A 13,178-nucleotide genomic window follows, 5' to 3' on the forward strand; every position below is an offset into this window, starting at 1 on the left:
CAACGACGCCTATGATAAGCAAAGGGATGAGCAGACTGAATGATTTGCTGCAGAGTTCCCTTAACAAGACAAAATGAGCATATTCTTCGCATAACTCTGCTCCCGGAAGAGAAACATGAAACCTCAAAATTATAGGAAAATTTTACTCTACAACCCTGTGCGAGCTTTCCCTCCTGAAAGACTTCCAGGCGAGTGATAGCACAAAGCAATGTAAAGCAGGCTCTTGGAGACCTTGTCAGTGTAAGGAATAGAGGAACAAAGGTGATTAATTTGAGTCTGACTGTTCACAAGGTCACCGATTTCCCAACTGCATTCCGTTTTTCCTTCCAAAGCTTATTTTTGTATCAGCGACACGAGTGGCCAGGGAAGGTCTGCTCTGTGAAAACTTTATCTCAGCCACAATCCTTCCGTTTACTTTCTTACAAGGCAACAAAATTTTGGTGACGAAAATATAGGTAAAGCAACAAAAAACAATACACAAAAACAATAAACAACATGCAATAAACAACAATAAACAATACTTACCATCCTGCAGCCCGGCGCGTTATCCCCGAGTGTGCCCTTCCCAGCGCCCCGCACGTGGAGCCAGGGAGATATAAAACATGAGCGCCGCGTCCGGAGAGAAGTGTTCGCATACCAGGGTTGCCTCAGTGTTCACAGGCAGCCGTCACTGGTCGGGGTTCAAGTTCCCTGATAATAAGGTTCCGTGCATTTTCCTTGAGGGACATGAGTAAGACGGGTTGATAATTTTGTGTACTACTTATCAAATGCTAGTTGTCGGCGAGTGCCATCTTAGTTTTTTTCTCCTGGGTTTTTCCATTTTTTTTTTTACTTCAGTGTCACATAAATCACAGTCTTCTTCAGTGATAATGTTTCCGATATTTTTTTCTTGACAACAGCACAGCACACAATGCTCTTCCCTTCATCAGTATGCATGTTTCCTTTTGCTCTGGTTCTTTCTTTTTGCTTTCTTTTTCCTTTTGCTTTAACATTTTTCCTTTCTTTCTTTCTTTTATCCTTTTCTGCTGTCCTTTCTTTTTTTTCCATTCTTTTTTTCTCTCTTCCTTTTGCACTTGTTCCTTCTGTTTTACACGTTCCTTGACACCGTTGGTCCTCCCTCACGCTTCGGCGGCCGATGACGCAGCTCAGGCCGGGACAGCTGAAAAAAAATATATATATTGCTGAAATAAGCAAATCAGTCGGGTTCGAAATAAACGCGATCACGTCCCTGTTTTTACTAAAGGAAAAAGGAGATAAATATAGCTCAGTTTCCTTGACGTATTGGCAGCCAAACTTGGTGTGACATGCAGCCATAAAACATTTGCACGAGAAATATAAAACGGGGAAACAAAAAAATAATATCAATCAAGTTAAATGTATTCGTGTTAAATGAATTAGGATATTCATGTGATGAGAGCACATGGGAATCTCACTCGACGAATCGCAGACAAAAGTGTCGAAGTAGGCAAAACGTTAATAGACGATAACAGATAACAGAGCAAAGAGGCAAGAAGTAAAGACGAGATAGACACAACATGAAGGTAACAAAGCGGAAAAAGAGTGAAAAAGCGAGAGGAGAACACGACGTAGCCACAACGGGAAGGGCACAGGACACACAACAGAGCGAGGAAGAGAGCAATAAACATCAGGTAGACGCAACACAATTAGGACAAAGGAGAACAGAGCAAAAGAGGAAGAGAATGAGGAAGACACAACAGGAAGAACACAGGACACACAACAGAGCAAGAGAGAGAAAAGTGAACACCCGGTAGACACAATACAAGGAGGACAAAGGAGAAGAGAGCAAAATAGGGAGGAGAAAAGGAGGCAGGCACAACAGGAAAAGGGCAGCACACACAACAGAGCAAGAGAGAGAAAAGTGAACACCAGGTCAACACTGCAGAAAGTGGAGAAAGGGTAGCAACGCCAGGGGAGAAAAGTGGATTATCTTCACACAATATCCCCGAGACAAAATTTAATTAACGAATTCCTCGAGTACTTTAGAGCATGACTAATTACCTGCCGTAGCTTCGTCTTGGCATGAGCACGGGGGCAGTGAGGAACATCCGGTGAAGGACTTCGGAATATTGTAAAGGCAAAAGGAAAAATAAGTAGTGAAAATAAAGCGCTATGTATTTGTTTTTTACTTGGATCTTATAAGTGGTATTTTTTTGTTTTGTTTTGTATTGTTTTATTTTTGTTTTGTTTTTTGTCTGAAAGCAAAGCCATCAGAACAACGTTTACATCCACGAGCAACACCCGGCCCATGTAAAGCTGTCAGCAGAGTGTGAACAAAACTATCATCCACACTTACTCACTAATTAGCTTCACGTACACTCCCGCCTCCACGCTTGTACACTGAACATTCGCATACAAATAATCAAGCAAATGCAGAGCGAGTGCTGGGACACACACACACACACACACACATATATATATACACACATAAATACTTGCTTGAAAAAAAGAAACAGACAGACAGACAGACATACACAGGGGTATTCAGACGAGGGTGGCGGCATCTCTCCGCTCTGGGACTGGTCGAAGGTGGAGTTAACAGCTTAATTTATATGCAGGCGATGAAATCCATTAGAATAAATTACCGGCATTTTAAAACGCTTCAACAACCATTTACCTTCACACACTTAGGGGCGGACAATTATAGAAACTTGGAAACGAAAATATAGGCAACTCCGCGTTCCCCTTCCATAGCAATGTGGGTTAAGTGTTGAGTCTCGCCCAAAAAATATGTCAACAGGAGCTTTATTTCTTTTTGGGGAGTCCATTGCTTCAGTATAACTATCCAGGCTTCAGTCAAATATGCTTTGGAATGGGGTTTTTTTAAGGTTGTTGTTGTTACTCGCCTCTGAAAAGCTCTACCTCTCTATTTTCATCTTTCTGTAGTCTGTTAATCTTTTTCTACGGTGTTGCTTATCTTTCCAGGGCTGTTGCTTCATAGGCTGTTCATCATTCTCTATGTTGTTTATCTTTCTCAAAATGGTTTATCTTACTCTAGTCTGGTGTTCTTTCTCTAGTCTAGTGTTCTTTCCCTAGGTTATTCATCTTTCTCAAGGGTGTTTATCTTTTCCTAGGATGGTGTTCTCTCACTAGCTTGTTGTTTTCAAGACTTTATCTTTACCTAGGCTGTTGTTCTCTCTAAGTTGGTACCCTATCTCCAGTCTGTTGTTACTCACCTTTGGATAGCTCTGTCTCTATCTGTTCATCTCTATTTCTCTCCTGAAGTACTGCTGTGACCTGATCTTACGTTACATTATGTGATATACTCCCACGAGCCTCGAGTATTTCCGAGCTAGTCTTTCCTCGAGCCATTCCACCCACCACTATTGCTTCATGAAGATGTGTACTTGGATGGTTGTTGTTTTTAGCTTAGAGGCAATCATGTGTAGCTTCAAGATGATACTTCAAGGATATTTGTTTTCTAAGGATTGAAAAGCTGGGAAGCCGTACCCACACGTCTGTCTTCCCCGTTGACGGTATTTTTTATACTACTGTTGAGTTTTCGTACAATGTTATTCTAAATGAAAAATGTTATGTAACAGAAGAACAAGAACGAAGAACGACAAGGGGAGAAGATAAGAAGAAGAAGAAGAAGAAGAAGAAGAAGAAGAAGTATAATAATAATAATAATAATAATAATAATAATAATAATAATAATAATAATAATAATAATAATAATAATAATAATAATAATAATAATAATAATAATAATAAGAAGAAGAAGAAGAAGAAGAAGAAGAAGAAGAAGAAGAAGTATCAGTATTCGAAAATAAATAAAAAATGAAACTGTTAGAGTACCCAAAATAGTTTTCCATTAGATTCATTATATTTTTTTACGGAATCTAACTTCACTTCCTGTCCAGCGTTTATCATTTTAGCTATTCACTTGCAGGTAAACAATAGCCTGGATGCTGATGTAGTATAACTTTTAGAATTTCCGCCCCATACATCATCGCAGTCTTTCCTTCACATCATAGGGCATTACCGGTCACTGTTACAGACCAAGGGAGAACAGTCTTATTTTTTTTTCTGTCTGGCCTTTCTGGGGTCTGTTGTTGTTTGCGATATACAAAGACCGCACAAAATACACAAATACGAGAGCAGATTAGACAGTGTGATGAAGGCCTGTGTGTGTGTGTGTGTGTGTGTGTGTGTGTGTGTGTGTGTGTGTATCCACTCGTCTCGGCTCCCTCTAACACACACACACACACACACACACACACACACACACACACACACACGAGTTTAGCCTCACTTGATTCAGAAGTTTCGCTGGAAATATAAGGGCGCTGTGAAGGCTTTCTTTTATGAATGAGATGGATGGATAAAGTTAGACACGAAGGGAAGGGGGGAGAGCCAGAGATATGGTCGAAACAGAGTGAGTGGAGATAGCAAAAAGAATAAAGAAACTCGAGAAATATTACGGCCGCGAAATAACTGTCCATAGGTATATAATGAGAATATCACAGGTGACGGGGATGGGGTGAAGCAGCAGACCTATGGTTTAAAAGAATGTTTGAGAAGAGACAAAACAAGGGGACAACGGAAACCCGGAAAATATCAAGTCATCGAGCTAACTGCACCACGACGCAGAGTACAACAATCGACCATAAAACAGTAGGGCGTAAGCATCACCGATTGCAGAACACAAAATTCAAATTATAAAAACTGCACATATGTTTTTGTGTTAGTTTCGGGAAATGCGGCATACCCCACTAGTGATCAGATTCTGCAGATGTAGAAAAAAGAAAGAAAAAACACTAGCTCGTATGATGGTGGACGCCCGCTCACCTGGACTGAGCCGTGAGTATCGGTTTACGAGGTTGTTTCTGGCCCACTGGAATTGAAAGAATTTATCAAAGTAACTTTTGCAGCAGTTCTGGCGTTCAAGGGCCCTGCGAGCCCAGCCGTGACCCTCACAACGTACACGTCGTCAGAACAAAAACAAACAAACACACAGCAGGCCACACACAGAGCGGACCAACGTAGGCAGTGAAATCACGTTCGCGACTTACCGGTTCGCACAGATAAAGATTAAGTGCGATTACGGGAAATGGCTCGAATATCAGCCGCGCGGCGGCGAACAAAACCGTTCCGGGAAGGACGCGCGAGCGAGGTGATGAAAGCCAGCTTGCCCAAGGCGCGCTGGGCTTCCAGCTGAAACAATAATAATAATATAAATAATAATAACAATAGGAGTACCAGTTATATTATAATTATATAATATTATAATATATTATAATTAAATAATAATAATTATTATTATTTTATCATTATTATTATTTTTAATATTACTATTACCATTGTAATCATTATTGTTGTAATTTTCATTGCATAAAATATAATCCTCATTATCTGAAAAAATAATAGTAACAGCAACAAAGCCTGCGTCGTAAATCCGCGCCGAATTCCCCGCTAAGCGCCGTAATTTAGAGAGCCGTACATAACCGGGGGCGAAAAATACTACGTCTTTGTTGGTTTTTCAAATTGCAAGTTATGTAACGCAGACTTGCTCGCGGTCCAGGAGAGAGGGCGGGGAGACGAGAGAGGAGGGGGTAAGGGAGAGGCTCGGGAGGAAGAGCGCCCGGGAGAGAGGAAGGCAGACAACGTGTAGGAAGGAGAGGAGCGTTAGAACAAAATAAAATATAGAAAATTTGTAAAAAAAAAAAAAAAGAAGAAAAATGTGAACATGCAGGTCAGATGAAATCACAAAATATTTTAACCCGAAGTAATGATAAATAAATAAAAAAGTGAAATGTATAAATAAATAAATAAATAAACAAATAAATTAATAAATGAATGAATATTCGTGCTAAAACAAATACAGAGAGAGAGAGAGAGAGAGAGAGAGAGAGAGAGAGAGAGAGAGAGAGAGAGAGAGAGAGAGAGAGAGAGAGAGAGAGAGAGAGAGAGAGAGAGAGAGAGAGAGAGAGAGAGAGAGAGAGAGAGAGAGCACGCATCCTGGTGTCGTAATCTGGAATTGTAAGCGATAACAGCTGATTTATTGTGGCGGTGCATCAGGAATTAGCACGGAGAGGCAATGCTCCAGCGACCGGCGGCGAGTATTACGTTGCAAAGATTCCCCGCCATGTGTTGTCTTTACCACGCCCCAGACACTGATGGCCATTCTCTCAAACACATTTCGGAACCTTAGCGCACACACTTGGCAAGGCTTTCGTAGGAGTTTGGGGCATTTGCAGAGGTAGTCTTATGACCCCCTCTCGTAGTTTCATCATTCTTTTGTGCCATGAAATTACAAAAACAGTCATAAGAGTGCGATTGATCTCCTTTTGGGCCTTTGAAAGTAGTCGATGTGAGAGGCAGAAACGTCTCAAAATAATGGCGTGAAACCAAGCTGGACCCACGTCGAGCCCAGAGGAACGCCGTGATTATGTAATGAGAACGTATTTTAGTAAGTAGAATGATATTGTGTTGTATCGATGTTTGTATATAGAAAAAATTCTCTCTCTCTCTCTCTCTCTCTCTCTCTCTCTCTCTCTCTCTCTCTCTCGTTACCTCATCATTTATCTACCAACACAACATCAACATAAATTTGATGATATGAATGCAGGAGAGAGAGAGAGAGAGAGAGAGAGAGAGAGAGAGAGAGAGAGAGAGAGAGAGAGAGAGAGAGAGAGAGAGAGAGAGAGAGAGAGAGAGAGAGAGAGAGAGAGAGAGATGAGGGGAGAAGGGGGGGAGCGTCAGTCTGGTAGTGTTCCCCGGTCACGCCCAGACACACGACCCTCGCCATAAGTCGTCTGTAAGCGACATGCACGACCCCGCAACGAGCCTCGAGAAGCGCCGCGCCGCAGAACCAACGACGACTTCCATTAAAAACAGGAACTTAGTAATACAACTTTTTTTGTTCCCTTCTTCCTCCTCTTCCTGCCCCTCCTCTCTCATTCCGCTACCCCTAACACGTACACTATCTCTCTCTCTCTCTCTCTCTCTCTCTCTCTCTTCTTTTTCTTAACACGCTTCGCTCTTGAATTTCGTCATCTTTCTCTTATTTCATTTACATCTGCTGCTTATTCGCTCGTCTTCTTCCCCTTTCCCTTTTCTCCCTTCTCGTTATTTGCGTGGTTATCTATCCCTGTACTAAGTCCCAGCGCCAGGAGTTGCCCTTTCCCCTTTCCCTCCTTCCCTCTACCAACGCTACCTGCCTTCCCTTCACGTTCCGGTATATTAAAATGAATGTGCGCCAGATGCCTGAGTTAAGTGAAAATGATTAGCCACCCCTGAAAACGCAAATAGACGACCTCCCGTTTTCTCTGATCCCGTGTGGCGATCATTTGAGGGCGTAAAATTGCTATGACCGTTCGAGATATATCTGATCGACGTCACACCCATGGATTGCCAAAACTCTACGTGTTCTGGGAAGCTAGTTTCATTTGTCGTCTGTATCACCAAACATTTCTCGACGTTAGCTCTGTGAGGGGTGTTTCTGTAGTTAGTGCACATAATACGTATACCAACCGCGTTTAAGAAGTCATCATGGGTTATTACTTTATCATTTCTTCTCCGGTTATGGTTATTAATTAATGTTTCTTTTCCTCCCACCCGCTTTGGTAAAAAAACTCTCTCTCTCTCTCTCTCTCTCTCTCTCTCTCTCTCTCTCTCTCTCTCTCTGCGGTATTTCTAACCAATCAATGATACATCAACCCTCAAATAGCTAAGTGCAAAGATCAGTTCATACAAATCCTCTGTTACCGTCCTCTAAAATTCTTCCAGCCTCTTCTTTTTTCAACTCTTCCGAGAACCAACTTCGGAACACACGGCTTTTCTCTACTTCCGCCCTTTTCTACAACTTCGAAACTTTCTAAAAAGGGGCTGTCAAGACCCTTTCTAAAATTGAAAATCGCATTTGGACTTTTTCCGTTTTCGTTTTTTTTTTTTATGGAATGGCGGCTGCCGTTCCCTGTTCGACTCTTGCTTCCCTACGCATATGTGATTAAATGCAATTCAGGACCACCAATTGGTCGCTATGACGGCATGTAACCAATACATACATTACATATTTACTGGCTCGCGTTTCTCCCGCCAGGGACTCCCACGGGCGATTCGTTTTAATTCTTTAGTATCAATCGGTTTACATACATACTTTTTCTTTCAGCCTCCCCAATGCTCTTGAATACGTGATGCCTTCCACCGGCTTCCAATCTCTCTCTCTCTCTCTCTCTCTCTCTCTCTCTCTCTCTCTCTCTCTCTCTCTCTCTCTCTCTCTCTCTCTCTCTCTCTCTCTCTCTCTCTCTCTCTCTCTCTCTCTATCTATCTATCTATCTATTTATCTATCTGTCTATCTATCTATTTACCTATGTATCTGTCAATCTATCTGTATCTATCTATCTATCTATCTATCTATCTATCTATCTGTATCCAGCAATCTCACGTCAAGCCCCGGCCAGGGCGGGTCCCCCCTGGCAGGGTTAGGCAAATGTCCAACCCTGGCCGTCACGCCCTTGGTCCAGTGGGTCATAGAAGCAAAACCATATTCGTGATAGTTTTTAAACCATTTTAAGGATCTGACTAAATTTGCCTATAATTATAAAACTAAAATACATATTCATGTAACCCAATTTATGAAGCAAAAAAAGCAAAACTGGCATAGTGACGGCAAACGCCCGATATGTGCTAAGGACGAAAGGAAAGAGTAAATGAATGAAATTCCATGGAAAAGAAAAAGGAGGAGCGACGATTCACGGGACGACAACTGCGAAGGAAGTAAAAGAAACAATTCTGAAAGGAACGAAAACTCTTTTTTCCACCAACATTAGTTTCCCCCAAGAAACAGAAAATGTTTGCTAGGAAACAATTACAGACACAGCCTGTTGGGAGGCGAGGGTCCCGGAGGAGGCCGAGGCAGTGAGGGAAGGGGAGGAACGAGGCACGAGCTTAGAGAGGGAAAGGATATGGGCGAAGAGGAGGCGGAGGAAGATACGAGGCTCGAACATGGAAGGCGTGGAGGGTGGAAGGAAGAACGTGTTAGGAGAGGGAATGGATATGGGTGGAGATGAGAGGGTAGAGAGATGATAATGATGGGCTGGAGGAAGAAGAAGGAGAAGGGAGGATGGAAAAGCGAGTTCGGAGAGGGTAGGCATAAGGATGGAGAGCAGGGGGTGGGGAGACATGAGGCTGGGGCGGGGAATGATATAGCTGGAGAGGAGGGAGGAGAGTATGTTTTTGACGGCTGTAGGGACGAGACACGCCGCGGAAAGATGAAGAGGGACAAGGGCCCGCCACTCAGGCCTCCCGACCCTCTGTGATCGTCTCCCGCAGCTGCTGGGGTGATCGGCACTGACTTGGAAAGATGAACACACACACACACACACACACACACACACACACACACACACACACACACACACACACATATTAGCCTTCAAATATATCCAACATAAAAGAAGTACAAGTAAATTTTAAAGTACAGAAAGTACATTTGTTAATTTAAATTATATTAAACGAGACTTCTAGAGCAATTCCGTAATGAGATTTTAAACGCAAATGCTCCCATTGTATCAAATATCGCACCTTTCATCATGCTGTCAACTAACCTGGAGAAACTAGTCTGGAGACCTTCATAAAAAGTAGAGGGAATAAATAGTAAAAGGGAAGTAGGTGCATGACCCTGTACTGAATTGCGGGTAACTTTCCACCGAATGACTAAACTGATTCTTTTTATGTGAAAGGCAATAAAGGGTAAAATCTGTAATCAGGATTCCACCATGCCTTTCATTTATCAAAACCAAACATCAAATATTTGTGCACAGCAAGGGGAAAAGAGATTAACACACTAAGCGAACTTCATACTCTTCTGAAAACGATGGGGGCGTCAACTGATCTGAAGGTTTTCGGGACGACAGATTCCGTGTGAACGAACCTGTCTCTTGCTACGATCATTTGCAACTTTGAAATCCTGATGTTGTTTAGTGACTCATCTGAAGCCAATAATGGCACTTCTCGGAAAATCATTTCAATGTCCGTAATGTAGCCTAATGGTCAATACAGCCTTAGTTTGTGGAACATGCTGTAACAATTTGTCATTACCTACCCAGGCATTGACGATGTAATTTAAAACTGATAACAAAATTGTTCTTTTTTATAGTGCCGGAAGTTACACTCGCTCTGAAGTATTACGGCTTTGTAAGTGATATAGATGTGCCGTGTTCATTAGCTTTACCAACAACACAACAAAATAAAACTATAATTAGCAATAATTATAGTACAATAACAACAGTGCAACATTTTGCAGTGATACAAAAGTTCTTGAAAAGTAAGTAATAATGTATCTGACCCCACGACCGTGATAAATAATTGAGATGCTACACGAGGTCAACACGAGCGTGAAGCACTCTGGAATATCACGTTGAGAAACATCCGTGGAACATGCAGAAGGCCATGAATGAGATGGAGCAGCAGGAGCGGAACAGAAATGCTACAGGCGGGCATGAAGCGATGCGTTCGGATCATGTTGCGACAGTGAAAGTAACAAGTCTTGGAAAGAATATATGTATACATCAGATATCACAGCGAGAACACCTACGATAAAATAATGAATATACAATGACAGAATACACGGGATGTGAGAAAACGTTGTTTGTTAAAGGGGTATGTGAGACATGATAGACTGAAATAAAAGTTAAATGGACGACCCACACTCTAAAAATATGGCCACTAATGGGCTGCGTGACATCTCATTAGGGTGTCGGTGATGTATATTCGGACAATGAATCCCACAGCCTGGAGCCACACTATTTGAACGATGTGTGAATGTGTAACACGGCCAGCACCAGCATGCGATATCACCTCTTCGAATTTCAAAGGCACTTTTCTCAAGATTTTCCTCCTCATTGGATTCTTATTACGTATGTTTTCACTTAATCGTTAATTGCATAGTCATCATCTCAGTATTATTATCTTCATCATAACCATCAGCAGCAGCAGCATTATCATAATCAGTATCATCATCAGCAGCAGCAGCAGTCACTAGGCCGCACTTTCAAATTCCTTTCTTCCGTCTCCTGGACGTCAAAAAGCGGCCTTGTTTGCCGCACCCTGGCCGCCGTGCCGCGTCCCCCGTCCCGCCGTGCCTGGTCACCCGTGGTGCCCCGGGGGCCTGACAGAGGCCTCACCCCGACAGCGTCAACGGCACGTCACACAAATTAGAGTAATTAGATCACACAAGCGATTGCCCCTTCATATATGTAAATTCTTCATATTTTCCACTCTGTTATTCAGGGCTCCTTAGGGGGCAGCTGTGCCCTTCCCGGCTACACGTGTCCGGCACAAAAAGGGTTTAGCTCAGAAGAAAACATTGCAAGTTTTTTTATGAGAAAATAACGGGCAGTTTTGTAAAGAAAATGTTGAAAAAGCTTCTACAACCCTCGTGTATTGATAAAAAGAAGAACCAAGACAAAAAGTACTGCTTTCGATAAAATAAAATAAAGAAATGATATGGATAACTTCTTCAGACTGTTCCGAATATATATTTTCCAGTTTTATCTCTCCAAACTAAGTGTCCATTTCCACCTAAACAATACCGTTTCATGCGGCAACAAGACGTGGAGCAACCCTTGTCTCATCCCCAGCCCGCGCTAGGGTGATGTCAGCTTCCTTTAGTCCGGTATTAGGGAATTATTACCATTGAGCTTGTGCTTAGTATCTATAATGAAACTAATTAACTGGTGATCGCAACCGCTTAATTTCTCGCCGACCTAAGTCTCGTATGAGGACTAGGAATAGGAGGAGGAGGAGGGGGAGGACGAGGACGAGGAGGAGGAGGAGGAGGACAAAATCGAGAAGGGCGAGGATGAGGACGAGGACGAGGATAATCAGGACGAAGAGGAGGTAGGACAAGACAGAACATGAAGAAACAAGAAAAGAGAAAGAAGCAAACAAAAAAAGGACGAGCAAGAGACAAAAAGGAAAAAAAGAGGTGAAAGATGGAATTAGATATCGAAGTCGCCTGATAACGTCAACGAAAAAAAAAGAAACAGGCTTCAGAGGAAACAAGGAGATGGAAACAGTCGGGAGTCGTTGTGAAATGGAGGAAAGAATAACCAGGGAGGAGGAATTAAGCTAAGGAACATGGGAGGAAGGAGTTAACGAAGGAAGGAAGGAGACGGGAAAGGCGAGGAGGAAGGAAGAAGCAGAGGAAGGAGGACCTGAAAAAGGGAAGAGGGGAGAGGTAGGCAAAGGGAAGACTGGTAATAAGACAAACTGGATAATATGATAAATGAGCGAGGGGAGAGGAGAGCAAAGTAGGAAGGAGGAGGGAAGGAGGTGAGAGGGAGCGGATACTTCATGACACACACACACACACACACACACACACACACACACACACACACACACACAGACACACACACACACACACATTCACAAACATAAAACAAACAGTCCACACACACAATCATGCACAAACACAGACGCGTGGATAAGCTTAAAAACAAACAAGTACTAAATGTGTGTGTGTGTGTGTGTGTGTGTGTGTGTGTGTGTGTGTGTGTGTGTGTGTGTGTGTGTGTGTGTGTGTGTGTGGAGAGAGAGAGAGAGAGAGAGAGAGAGAGAGAGAGAGAGAGAGAGAGAGAGAGAGAGAGAGAGAGAGAGAGAGAGAGAGAGAGAGAGAGAGAGAGAGAGAGAGAGAGAGAGAGAGAGACGCTATGAAAATAGAGGGGAGATTAATTCTGGCGACACCCTAGTCGTAATTCTATTCAATTGAACAGATGTGCAAAGTAGAGGAGATAACGAGGAGGGAAGGGAGGCGTAGGGGAAGAGAGGAAGCGAGGGAGGAAGCAGGAAAAGGAAGAGCGAACATGCAAAGCGAAAACAGACGAAAACAGGAGCTAAAGATGAGGGTAGTGATAGACACACACACACACACACACACACACACACACACACACACACACACACACACACACACAAAGAGAGAGGGAGAAATAAAGATTAGAAGGAGAAAGGGATGATAATTATAATGGATGGTAGGAGAACACAAAAGAACAATGTTTAAATAATGGGAGAGAGAGAGAGAGAGAGAGAGAGAGAGAGAGAGAGAGAGAGAGAGAGAGAGAGAGAGAGAGAGAGAGAGAGAGAGAGAGAGAGAGAGAGAGAGAGAGAAAACAAGTAGCAAAAAACTTCAAAAGAAACACACACACGCCCTT

General features: G+C 42.7%; 1 protein-coding gene across 2 annotated transcripts in view; it reads right to left on the reverse strand.

Moving 5' to 3' along the window:
• Positions 1 to 531: 531 nt before the first annotated feature.
• LOC126996405 (bestrophin-2-like) overlaps positions 532 to 13,178 on the reverse strand; it is a 169,843-nt gene continuing 157,196 nt past the window's right edge. For both annotated transcript variants that reach the window (XR_007751153.1, XR_007751152.1), the window contains one exon: positions 532 to 1,159. The gene's annotated coding sequence lies outside the window, so the exon portion shown is untranslated. The remainder of the gene's footprint in view (positions 1,160 to 13,178) is intronic.

The sequence above is a fragment of the Eriocheir sinensis genome, chromosome 10 (genome assembly GCF_024679095.1).
Source record: "Eriocheir sinensis breed Jianghai 21 chromosome 10, ASM2467909v1, whole genome shotgun sequence".
NCBI lineage: Eukaryota > Metazoa > Arthropoda > Malacostraca > Decapoda > Varunidae > Eriocheir > Eriocheir sinensis.